Genomic DNA, 13,801 nt, shown 5'->3' with positions numbered 1-13,801 from the left:
CCAATCCACACTTTGATTATTTCTGATAGCATCAAGATCGGTCTTAATGCAATTTAGAATCTTAACCCGAGGACCAGACCTGTCCTTTTCCATAATTGCCTTGAAACTAATGGCATTATGATCACTACAGGTACTTGCAAAGTATTCCTCTACACAAGCATGTCACCCGCCCTGTCTCATTCCCTAATAGGAGATCTGGTATCACACTCTAGTTGTGACCTCTATGTACTGACTAAGGAAACTTTCCTGAACGTATTTGACAAACTCTTTCCCATTCAGACCTTTTACAGTATGGGAGTCCCAGTCAATATGTGGAAATGCAAAATCACTTATCATTATAATCTTACGTTTCTTGCAACAGTCAGCAATCTCTCTACAAATTTGTTCCTTTAAATCCCTTGGACTGTTGGGTGACCTGTAATACAATCCCATTAACACGGTCATACTTTTCTTATTTCTCAGTTCGACCCATAAAGCTTCACTAGACGAGCTCTCCAGTCTGCCCTGACTGAGCACTGTCGTGACATCTTCCCAGACTAGCAATGGCATCTTCCTGCTCGATCACATCTAAAACAACTGACCTCCTGTCCTGTTCCTCCTACAATCAAGTCTCACTAAGGGCTACAGTGTCATAATTCCATGGGCTGATCCATGCCCTACGCCCATCAGTCTTCCCGTCAATACCATTTGCATTGAAATATATGCAGCTGAGAGCATAAGTCCCACTGGGCTTGACCTTTTGAATCCTGACTTTGTATGTAGGCTGAACAACATATTTGTTCACAATCACTCCACTACCTGTTCTGGTGCTCTGGTTCCTACCCCCCTGGAACTCTAGTTTAAATTCTATATCCCCCATGCAGCAGTCGCAAATCATGCCTCCTGTACTGAGGATGTTTATTCAGAGACACAGTAACAGGCTCTTCCGGCCCAGTGAACACTGCACCCCCCCCCCCACTGCCCAGTTATACCCATGTACCCCATTAGCCTGCTGACCTGTACATCTTTGGAATGTAGGAGGGAACTAGATCACCCGGAGGAATCACAGGGAGAATGTACAAGCTGCTTACAGACAGCGCTGGGAACTGAACCTGGGTCACTGGTGCTGTGATAGCATTACTCTAACCGCTATGTTACCATGTGGACTGTGCCCTATCTCTACCATCACCTTGCTACAGACTCCAGCATTTTCTGCATTTCAAGTCTGATTACAGGTCTGTCGTGCCCTGTAGTTTCCTTATCTGAATATTGAGGTGATGTATGCAGCCATCCGGTCTGTGGGATCTTAGGACAAAGGACAGCCATTATCTGCCATTATCTGGGTCATTCAAAATGCTGGTGGAACGCAGCAGGTCAGGCAGCATCTATTGGAAGAGGTACAGTCGACGTTTCAGGCCGAGACCCTTCGACAGGCATCAGCAGATTTCCTCGTGTTTGCCTCTGGCTCATTGTTTATTTTGGTGACATAGAGAATCCTTTCATCTTGTACTGTCTTCAGTCTTGCTAACTGTAGCTGGATGACTTGTTTCTATTGACTGTAAGGAATATATCTTTGTAATTCAGTTGCTCTTTGCTTGTTTACTGTCAACCTTAATATATAGAAACATAGAAAGTAGGTGCAGGAGTAGGCCATTCGGCCCTTTGAGCCTGCACCGCCATTTATTATGATCATGGCTGATCATCCAACTCAGAACCCTGCACCAGCCTTCCCTCCATACCCCCTGATCCCCGTAGCCACAAGGGCCATATCTAACTCCCTCTTAAATATAGCCAATGAACTGGCCTCAACTGTTTCCTGTGGCAGAGAATTCCACAGATTCACTCTCTGTGTGAAGAAGTTTTTCCTAATCTCAGTCCTAAAAGGCTTCCCCCTTATCCTCAAACTGTGACCCCTCGTTCTGGACTTCCCCAACATCGGGAACAATCTTCCTGCATCTAGCCTGTCCAATCCCTTTAGGATTTTATACGTTTCAATCAGATCCCCCCTCAATCTTCTAAATTCCAACGAGTACAAGCCTAGTTCATCCAGACTTTCTTCATATGAAAGTCCTGCCATCCCAGGAATCAATCTGGTGAACCTTCTTTGTACTCCATCTATGGCAAGGATGTCTTTCCTCAGATTAGGGGACCAAAACTGCACACAATACTCCAGGTGTGGTCTCACTAAGGCCTTGTACAACTGCAGTAGTACCTCCCTGCTCCTGTACTCGAATCCTCTCGCTATAAATGCCAGCATATCATTCGCCTTTTTCACCGCCTGCTGTACCTGCATGCCCACTTTCAATGACTGGTGTATAATGACACCCAGGTCTCGTTGCACCTCCCCTTTTCCTAATCGGCCACCATTCAGATAATAATCTGTTTTCCTATTTAGAAAATAGTTTTTCTAAAATAGTTTTTCAATTTTCTATAGCCAGTGTATGTGGCTCATTGCTTTATAATTTCTTTCTTTTGCTCCAAGGCCCGGTTTCAGATTGAATAGCTGAAACACTGACTATTCCTTCTACCGATACTGCTCAACCTGCTGAGTTCCTCCAGGTGATTTAACAGCTTTTTAGAATCAGAATCAGGTTTAATATCACCAGCATTTGTCATGGAATTTGTAACCATTGCAGCAGCAGTTCAATGCAAAACATAATAAATATCAAAATAAACAATTACAGTAAATATGTGTATATTAAATAGTGAAATAAGTAATGCAAAACAAATTTTAAAAAGTAGATAGTCAAATAAATTCTTCGCAGGCTTACAGCTGGGTACAGGTATCAATTACTGTATAACCGACGCTTCCATATAACCATATAACTATTACAGCACGGAAACAGGCCATCACGGCCCTCCTAGTCCATGCCGAATGCTTACTCTTACCTAGTCCCACCGACCTGCACTCAGCCCATAACCCTCCATTCCTTTCCTGTCCATATACCTATCTAATTTTACTTTAAATGACAATATCGAACCTGCCTCTACCACTTCTGCTGGAAGCTCGTTCCACACAGCTACCATTCTGAGTAAAGAAGTTCCCCCTCATGTTACCCCTAAACTTTTGCCCCCTAACTCTCACTCATGTCCTCTTGTTTGAATCTCCCCTACTCTCAATGGAAAAAGTCTATCCACGTCAACTCTATCTACCCCCCTCATAATTTTAAATACCTCTATTAAGTCCCCCCTCAACCATCTACGTTCCAAAGAATAAAGACCCAACTTGTTCAACCTTTCTCTGTAACTTAGGTGCTGAAATCCAGGTAACATTCTAGTAAATCTTCTCTGTACTCTCTCTATTTTGTTGACATCTTTCCTATAATTCGGTGACCAGAAATGTACACAATACTCCAAATTTGGCCTTACCAATGCCTTGTATTTAACATTACATCGCAACTCCTATACTCAATGCTCTGATTTATAAAGTTTCAATGACATCTTCATCAAGAATAGTGTTCATGGGTTCAATGTCCATTTAGGAATCGGATGGTAGAGGGGAAGAAGCTGTTCCTGTGCCTTCAGGCTTCTGTACCTCCTTCCTGACGTCAACAATGAGAAGAGGGCATGCCCTGGGTGATGGGACATACCCATATGGCCCCGTTGTGATCACTGTCTGAAGGTCCCTTAATTTTCAGATTATTAATTAACCCTTTCTCACAGCACAGCAATCAAAACTTGCAGTTATAACTTTAAAACAGTTACATCCCCTCCAGATTTAATGGTGTTTACTCCGGATATTGTTTAGATTAAACATGTTTTGCTGAACTCTTCCGAATACAAGGGCTGTTATCGATGCTTGTGCTTTTTGGAATTCAAAGCCAAAGCAGCTGATTGATTTCCTGCTGTCTCCTGCTTCCTGGTTTTCAATTAAGACTTCTTATTTGTTTTTTTTTCCTTTGCTTCTACTTTTAGCCTGATTTTTTTTCTCAGCAGTCTTAAGGTTATTTTGTAAAAGAGGGAAGAGGCCTTTTAATTAGATACATGACTCTTAACCAGTGGTTAAAATACTTTATTTTGAAAGTAGTTGGGACCCAGAGATGTCAAAAGGTTATGACCTGTGAATTGACACTGAGCAAGTAGCTGCTTTGTGTCAAAATACAGTAAGACCAGGCCATCATCAAAAAGAATCCCGCTTCTGTTTTGTAAATTTGTGTTGCTTCATATCTGCTCTGTTTTTCATTTCTAACCCCTTCTGATTCAGTTCTATGTTAATATGCCCCTCCTGATTCATTCTACATTAATATGCATTGATATCCTGATGAAGGTTCTCAGCTCACTACGCTGACTTTTTATTCCCCTTGATACGTGCTGCCTGACCTGCTGGATCTTCCAACATTTTGTATGCGTTGCTCTCGATTTCCAGTATCTGCAGAATTTCTTGTGTTTATGTTGTCCCGAAGTCCCCAATGTATATGTCAGACTCTCTCCATTAAACTTGAATTTATTCTTCAAAGACCTTTTTCTGGACTTTTGCAATCACTGAACCATTTTCCAAACCTTTTAATCCACCTAACAAATGATTCTGTCTGGAATTGCTTGCAGTTATGACTTCCAATAGAAAATAGTTTGTCCTCGTGTCTAATATGAATAGTTACACGAAATGGATGCAGAAGGTATGTATCACTACTTCAGGAGATTAGATCTGACCATCCCGTCATACAATGGGGCATAGAAAGACCAAGGCATTATCTGAGTGTTCCAAACCTTTCAAGGGAAATAATTCTAGAATAATTGTACAACCATTTAAATTGAGTGATTGTCTTTTAATCCTGAGATTATGCTCCCCGACTCCAGCTTTCCAGTTGGGAAAAGCAGCCGCCCTGTTGACCCCTTATTATGATTTTTATTTGATTAATTCCTCTTAAAAAAATATATATATATATAAATTACTGTTTTTTCCATTTTAGTCAAGCTCAATCTAGAGAATCGTTCTTGTGAATCCTCATTATGCCATCCTGATTATGTTCCCTGTGATTAAGGACCCAGAAGTCATTTGCGTTACTGTGGGTCTATCCTGGCCAAATGTTGGTGTAGAGCTCCTTTATATGCCTGTTCCTTGCTTTAAGGGCCAGTACTTATCTTCCATAGTAACCTTCATGTTATCCCTATGAATTATACATAGAGATGCCCAAACCTGTCTGAATACAAATATTTTGTACACAGAGCCAGTGGGACTTGCTGGACTAAAGACAGATAAGATACTTTATTGATCCCAAAGGAAATTACAGTGTAATAGTAGCATTACAAGTACACAGATATACAAATATTAGAAGAGAAGTAAGAAAGAATAAACAATAAGTTACCTCAAACAGTCTAAAAGGAGGGACTCATCACTTCCCCAGCTAGAGGTTGACTCAGTATAGGGCCATTAGGGTAAGAATAACTTCATGTAGCACTCTTTGGAGCAGTGCAGTTGATTTAGTCTGTTACTAAAAGTACTCTGTTCAGCCAAGGTGGCATGCAGAGGGTGAGAAGCATGTCCAAAATTGCCAGGATTTACCATTGGGTCCTTTGTTGTGTTGGGCACGTGACCAAGTGGTTAAGGCGTTCGTCTAGTTACCTCAAGGTCGCTAGTTCGAGCCTCAGCTGTGGCAGCGTGTTTGTGCCCTTGAGCAAGGCACTTAATCACACATTGCTCTAGTCTGTGCGAGGAGTGGAGCCCCACACAGACTTCCAATCTGCGTCTTGTAAGGCATGAAAATGCCCAACGCAGGCCTCTCACAGTCTGAGTCGACGTTCCCTCCCCCCCTTCGTTCTACCATAGCCTCCAGTGTGCCCAGTTTGACTCCTATAACAGAGCCAGCCTTGATTATATATGTTCACCTTTTTTTGCTTTTCTTCTTGCATTGTACCTGCTGAAGTAAATACTTTCACTCTCTTCATCTGGTACTCTCATTGGTCCCTTGTTTTTCACTGGCCTCTGCCTTTGCTCTTCTCGTGGAGTTGTTAAGAAAAGCTGACGGAGAAATCTTAACAGCTAGCCATTGCTATTCATTTTAATTGTTTTATTGATGTGACTATGGTCAGTCCTTCTCTGAACTTTCTTCCTTGTAGATGTCCAAGCATTTCATCTGAAATATTCTTTCAAAGGCAGTCGATCTGTGCTTCCAGCAGTCCTCTATTGTAACATTTTCTTGTTAATGTCAAAGTACCTTCTCCATCGTTGTGGTGTTACATTGTTACAGGCTCTTTGGCCCACTGTGTCTGTGCTGACCATGATACTAATCCGATTTGCCTGCAGATGGCCAGTCTCCCTCTAATTCTGGCACGGTCACATGTCTCTAAATTCCTCTTAAGCATTGCTGTTGTACCTGTTTCTACTACCTCTCTCGGTAGCATGTTCCGGGCACCTGCCGCTCAATGTATCTTTAAAATAAGAATGCCTGTAAATCTTTCAACTTTTCCCCTCTTAAAGAGATACCCTCTAGAGGACTAGAATGTAAAGGCAAGGATGTAATGCTGAGGCTTTATAAGGCATTAGTCAGACTGCACTTTGAGTATTGTGAGCCAGTTTTGGGCCCCTTATCTATGAAAGAATGTGCTGGTCTTGGAAATGGTCCAAAGGAGATTTACAGGAATGGGCCAGGGAATTAAAAGGTTGATGTATGAGGGGCGTTTTATGGCTCTGGGCCTGTACTCGCTGGAAGAATCTGGGGTGGGAGGGTGGTGGGGATCATAGAAACCTATCAAATATTGAAAGGCCTAGATAGAGTGGATGTGGAGAGGATGCTTCCTATTGTGGTGGAGTCTAGGACCAGAGGGCACAGCCTCAGAATATAAGGACGTCTCTTAAGAACAGATAAGAGAAGGAATTTATTTAGTCATAGGGCGGTAAATCTGTGGAATTTATTGCCACAGATGATTGTGGAGGCCAAGTCATTGGGTATATTTAAAGCAGAGCTTGATAGGTTCACTGTTAGTCGGAGCATAAAAGGTTAGAGAGAAGGCAGGAGAATGGGGTTGAATGGGATAATAAAGCAGCCATGATGGAATGGTAGAGCAGACTCAATGGATCGAATGGCCTAATTCGGCTCCTATATCTTATATCCAACCCTGGGGGTAAAAAACTCAACTATACCCCCCATAATACATAACTTTGATCAGGTTGCTTCTCCAGCCTCTGATGCTCCAGGGAACATGATCCAAGTTGACCTCCTTTAAGCTAATACAGTACTCTCTAATCCAGGCAGCATCCTGGTAAACCCCTAGCCTCCACAATCTTTCCTGTAATGTGGTGAATAGAGCTGCACATGATATTAACAACGCCAGCCCTGTGGAAAGATTGCATACATGTCACGGCATAACATGCTGCCATGTTAAATTTATAATAAACACCCAGTTGTTCTTAAATGCATTAAATCCTAAATAAATAACGCCTCTGTCCCCTTTTACAATCTCTAGGGACAAGTTGCCTATTATAAACCTACTGACTCCCAGATATCTTGACTATGCTTCCTCCCATCCTGTCACGTAAAATGTCATTGCCTTTTCTCATTTCCTTTGTCTCCACTGCATCTGTTCTCAGAATGAGGCTTTCCTTTCCAGAACATCAGAGATGCCCTCCTTCTTCAAAGGAAGGTGTTTCCCTTCCTCCACAATTAATAACTGCACTCACCTACATCTCTTCCATTTCCTGGACATTGGCCTTCACCCCATCTTCCCATTGCCTTTGCAGGGATGGAGTTCCCTTTCTCCTTAACTACCACCCCACGAGCCTGGACATCAAGTAGCGCATTCTCCACAAGTTAACGGCATCTTCAGCGAGATCCTACCACCCAACACTCCTGTATAATTTTTCCCCCTCCACTTTCTGCAGCAATCGCTCCCTCTGTGATTCCCTTGTCTGTTTGTCCCTTCCCACTAATCTTCCTCCCGACACTTACCCCTGCAAGCTGAAGAAGTGCTACCCCCGCCCAATTGCCTCCTCCCTCACCACCATTCGGGGCCCCAAACGGTGCTTCTAGATGAGGCAACACTTCACCTACAAGTCCGTCGGGGTCATCTACTGGTGATTCTGATGAAGCCTCCTCTGCAGCGGTGAGACCCAGCGTAGGTTGGGAGACGGCTGCATGGAGCACCTTTGCTGTCTGCAACAAGCGGGATATCCTGGTGGCCAGCCATTTTAATTCCATTGCCCATTCCCATCCCCACATACTGGTCCAGGGCCTCCTCTACTGCCATGATGAGACTACTCTTCAGGATGGAGCAGCAACCCTTCATTCCATTTGGGTAGCCTCCAGTCTGATGGCATGAATATCGATTTTTCTAACATCTGATAATATTTCGCCGTTCCACTTCCTTTACCCCGCTTCTCAGCATCTGACCTGGCTGAGTGAGTCAGAGTTACGTATCTGGGCAGGCGGTGGCTTGAGAAACACACAGGCAATGTGAGAGCGGAGCAGAGCCAGCAGAGGGAGCCCTAAAATAATTGAAAGGAGGCGTAAGAAATAATGCTAATTATACATTGAAGTCATCTGAAATTAAATAATATAAATTTATCTCAACAAGAAGGTTATATTGTATATAATGACTTCCCTGTGTCATTCCAAAGTGTTAATCACCTAAGAAATATTTCTGATGTGCAGTCACTGTTATATTGGAATGTATGATTCTTTGCAACACCCGCATGTGCTTTGCCTGCCCGTGGACATACCTGTACACGTTCCATTGTATAACCCAAACTTCCTGTTTCATATTTTTGGCATCCTTTTTGTTTTGACCTCTATTTTACTTGAAGCAGATTCTCATACCCGTGACTGTGGTGCAGTGACGTTGATCGTTGAAGACTTTGGCCACTAGATGGTGATGCAGACATCCCACCCAGCAAAAACTCATTTCAGCACCCCCGCCCCCCGCCCCCCGCAACCCCATATCTCCCCCCCAGTCGATCTCCAAGGGTGTATGTAATACTTTGTTTAGTGATTTTGTCTAATCTGTAAACCAAGTTGGGTATATGCAGCAAATGTGACATTAAAATATGTACTTATATTATCATGTTTATTCTATTACAACTTTAAGCAAGTCTGCAGGGAGTTTGGCCTCATCACGTAGGACATCAATAGAGTAGCTCCTTAGCAGCTAGCCAGCTAGTTTAAATAATGTTAGCTATGCTAATGAATGAATGACACCTGTTAAACTCACCTCAACATGTCTTTTACATTTTAGCCCACCATGGGCAATAGAAAAGTCACTGTTGCAAACAGTGCAGCGAGCAACACTGTCATTATTTTTGAGGCCGACAGCGAGCAACACTGTCATTATTTTTGAGGCCGACTGTAAAGCCCGCCCACAGAGAAAACTGATAGGCCTACTTAGCACGAAGAGAGACCAGTCTGGATGCTCACTCTCGCTCTCCCTCTCAAAAAAAGTCGATTTCCGGGATATTGTATATAATTTCCAGGCGTCAGAGAGCCTCTATCAATATGCAGGAGACTCCCAAACTTCCTGGAGAGGTGGGATGGCTGGTGATGCCACCTCTGCAAATGATGTATCAGGAACCTGGCTGAGGGTTCACCCCTCCAAATGGCAGCCCTATAGCAATAAAAGGATTAAAGTCATCTCTTTGCTGCGTGGTTTGGTGTGGGGGTTGGACAGCAGTTTCCATCACATTGGTGGGATAACTAGCAGAGTCTTGAGTGGATGGACACAGTACGTTTGCATTGTAGTCCTGTTGCAAAACAACAAATGAGACCCATCTGTAATTCAGAAAGCTGGGTTTTAGAGACATGGACTCATAGAACACTACAGCACAGAAACAGGCTCTCCAGCCCATGTCACTAATAACCTCCCTAGTCCCATTGACCTGTAGCCAGACCATAGCCCTCCATACCCTTCCCATGCATCTACCTATCCAAATTGTTCTATCAAATGTTGAAATTGAAGCTGCATCCACCACTTCCTCGGGCAGCAGACACTCTCAACACCCTCCGAATGAAGATGTTTCCCTTAAACATTTCACCTTTCACCCTTAATCCATGACCTCAGTGGAAAAACACCGCACAGACCACACTGAAGATTGGGACTGAATCCGGGTCACAAGAAGAACATGTAAACACCGCACGGACCACACTGAAGATTGGGACTGAATCCGGGTCACAAGAAGAACATGTAAACACCGCACGGACCACACTGAAGATTGGGACTGAATCCGGGTCTCTGGGACTGTGAGGCTGCAGCAGTGTGAAACCCACCTTCAGCTCAGGCGGCAACAATGGTCCAAAAGCACACGGCGGTTAATGAAGAGGTTCTGATGCAAATTAGAGCCTCAGTATCCATTCAGCTCCAAAGAAAAGACACAAATTGGAAAACAATTAGAAATGCCCAACGATCTCAACTGACAACTGAAAGATGGTCAGCCCACCACCAACCTCCCGCCTCTGCTCCCAAGTTTTTAAAGGAAAAACCAAAATGGATTTGAAAGATGAGCCAATAATATTTAGGAGAACCAAATGGATAGGGAAGGGAACTCTCTCTATCTGCTGTTGATCAAGGAGAAGAGACTGACAAATGAAGCCTGACCCATGGATTCTTGCTTCCTGTTGCATGTCACGGGGTCAGCTTAGCAATTGGTGAGGCACTTGGGGATCGGAGGCAGAGAGAGTCAGTAAATAAACGCCTTAGTCTTGTATAGGTGATCTGTCCTGGGACCAGTATGTAAGTGGCATCACAAAGCACAACAGTGGCTTCAATTCACCCATGAAGCTAATGTGTAGATTTGTCAACGTTTTAGATCACACGCCAAACTTCTATAAATGCACAGTGGAAAATATCCTGGAGGAACTCAGCAGGCCAGGCAGCATCTATGGAAAAGGGTAAACAGTCGACATTTCAGGCCGAGACACTTCATCAGGTCCTGATGAAGGTTCTCTGTCTGAAACGTCAACTGTTTACTCTTTTCCATGGATGCAACCTGGTCTGCTGAGTTCCTCCAGCATTTTGTGTGCGTTGCTTTAGAATTACAGCATCTACAGATTTTCTTGAGTCTCTTCTACCCAACTTCTCACAGAACATAAAGTAACAGTCAGTGAATTCGATGATCATGGGGCACTAAATTATATTGCCAAATAAGTATAGTTTATTAATCAAAGGCTCCAAACAAGTCCTCGTATTCATTGTGTCATTTCTTGTATTTCCTCAACAATTCACCCATGAAGTGTTTGGAGATGCTGTTACTTAGGATCCTGTCCTGAAGCATCCAATGGTAGCAGATGGTGTTCCTTCCCTACACAGCCTTCAAGTTGTCTGCACTTTCTGGAATGAAGCAAATGATCTTCAGGTTGAGGATTGAATTGGAAGTCAAAGCCCACTTAGCCCTGGGTCAGCGATTCTGTGAGTCCACTGGGGTGGTCGACTGCCCTGTGTCTGAATCTGAGTCTACTGGAGGCAGAAGAATATGGATTGTCTTTGGGTTACAGGACTGTGTTTGTATGGGAGGGAGGAAAAGGGTTTGTTTTGCTGTTGTGTTCTGTGTTGTTCTGCAGAGCGTTCTAGACATGCTATGTTGACGCCAGAATGCATGGCAATACTTGCAGGCTGCCCCAGCGCACACTCAGGTGTGTTGGTTGTTAATGCACCTGCATATGTACCTGTGATAAATAAACTTGAATCGTGAGGTTTATAAAAATAAAAACAGATGATGGAAAAATTCAGCATCTGTGGAAACAAAAAGGATACAGGTTGATGTTTTCTGTAGGACTGAGGGGGAACAGGAAATGTTACCAGTGTAAAACAGTAAGAAACTGGTGATAGATGGAACTAAATGGAAAGGGGGGGGGGAGACAGAGTTGAATAAAGGGAGAAGTAAACTAGATGGACAGATATGTGTTGGAGAAGAGCACAGGGAGAGTGGGTTACCTGAAATCAGAAAATTCAATATTCATTCCATTGGGAGTGAAGCAGAATACAAGATGATTTCCTTCCACTCTGCACCTAGTCACTCCGTATAAGGGAAAACATTTTGAGTTCAGTCTAATATGAAATGCCATTTTTGAACATAGTCAACACTAACACAAAATTTCCTTCAGAAACGAACAAGGATCTCAACCACAACTGTTCAAAATAAAATGCAATATTTGAGATCACTGGTAAGACGACTTTCTCAAAGCAACATGTGAAGACCATAAGACCTAGGAACAGAATTAGGCCATTCGGCCCATCAGGTCTACTCTACTATTCCATCATGGCTAATTTATTTATCCCTCCCAACCTCATTCTCTTGCTTTCTCCCTCTGACCATCGCCCAGTAGCACTCAAATCAACAGTGATGAAATGCTTTGAGAGGTTGGTCATGACTAGACTGAACTCCTGCCTCAGCAAGGACTTGGACCCATTGCAATTTGCCTATCACCACAATAGGTCAACGGCAGACACAATCTCAATGGCTCTGCACACAGCTTTAGACCACCTAGACAACACAAACACTTACTTCAGGATGCTGTTCATTGACTATAGCTCAGTATTTAATACCATCATTCCCACAATCCTGATTGAGAAGTTGCAGAACCTGGTCCTCTGCAATTGGATCCTCAACTTCCTAACCAGGAGACCACAATCTGTGCGGATTGGTGATAACATATCCTCCTCCCTGATGATCAACACTGGCGCACCTCAGGGGAGTGTGTTTAGCCCACTGCTCTACTCTGTATATACACAACTGTGTGGCTAGGCATAGCTCAAATACCATCTATAAATTTGCTGATGATACAACCATTCTTGGTAGAATCTCAGGTGGTGATGAGAGGGCGTACAGGAGTGAGATATGCCACCTAGTGGAGTGGTGTCACAGCAACAACCTGGCACTCAACATTAGTAACACGAAAGAGCTGATTGTGGACTTCAGGAAGGGTAAGACGAAGGAACACATACCAATCCTCACAGAGGGATCAGAAGTGGAGAGAGTGAGCAGCTTCAAGTTCCTGGGTGTCAAGATCTCTGAGGATATAACCTGGTCCCAACATATCAATGCAGTTATAAAGAAGGCACGACAGCCGCTGTACTTTATTAGGAGTTTGAAGAGATTTGGTATGTCAACAAATACACTCAAAAACTTCTATAGATGTACCGTGGAGAGCATTCTGACAGGCTACATCACTGTCTGGTATGGGGGGGGGGGGTAGGGGAGAGTGGGGCGTGGGTGGAAGGAGTGCTACTACACAGGTCCAAAAGAAGCTGCAGAAGGTTGTAAATCTGGTCAGCTCCACTCTACAAAGTACCCAGGACATCTTTAGGGAGCAGTGTTTCAGAAAGGCAGCGTCCATTATTAAGGACCTCCAGCACCCAGGACATGCCCTTTTCTCACTGTTACCATCAGGTAAGAGATACAGAAGCCTGAAGGCACACACTCAGCGATTCAGGAACAGCTTCTTCCCCTCCACCATCTGATTCCTAAATGGGCATTGAAGCTTTAGACACTGCCTCACTTTTTAAAAAAAAAGTATTTCTGTTTTTTGCATGTTTTTAAAAAATCTATTCAATATACATAATTGATTTACTTGTTTATTTATCAGTATATTTTTATTTTATTTATTATTTTTTCTCTGCTTATGTATCACATTGAACTGCTGCTGATGCTAAGTTAAGAAATTTCACATCACATGCCAGTGATAACAAACATAGCTCTGATTCTTTCCTCGCTGGGCAGTTGCTGTAATACCAGTAACGTGCAGCAGATGGCAGAATATGTATAGATTTCCAAACGTGTAATTTAAAATTCAGAAGCTACAAAGAAATGTAATGTCTGTTCTGGTGTATATTTAACCAACTTTCATTAATCTATTTCTACCATGGCAAAAGTAAACTACTGATTTAACTCCAGCCACAA

The 13,801-nt window shown here is 43.2% G+C and overlaps 1 protein-coding gene across 2 annotated transcripts in view; it reads left to right on the top strand.

Moving 5' to 3' along the window:
• Nucleotides 1–13,801, top strand: part of tsc22d2 (TSC22 domain family 2) — a 136,431-nt gene that overhangs the window by 119,197 nt on the left and 3,433 nt on the right. The window lies entirely within an intron of this gene.

The sequence above is a fragment of the Mobula hypostoma genome, chromosome 4 (assembly GCF_963921235.1).
Source record: "Mobula hypostoma chromosome 4, sMobHyp1.1, whole genome shotgun sequence".
NCBI classification, from domain to species: Eukaryota; Metazoa; Chordata; class Chondrichthyes; order Myliobatiformes; family Myliobatidae; genus Mobula; species Mobula hypostoma.
Note: the sequence above shows the minus strand (reverse complement) of the source record. Positions and strands in the feature narration are given on the sequence as shown.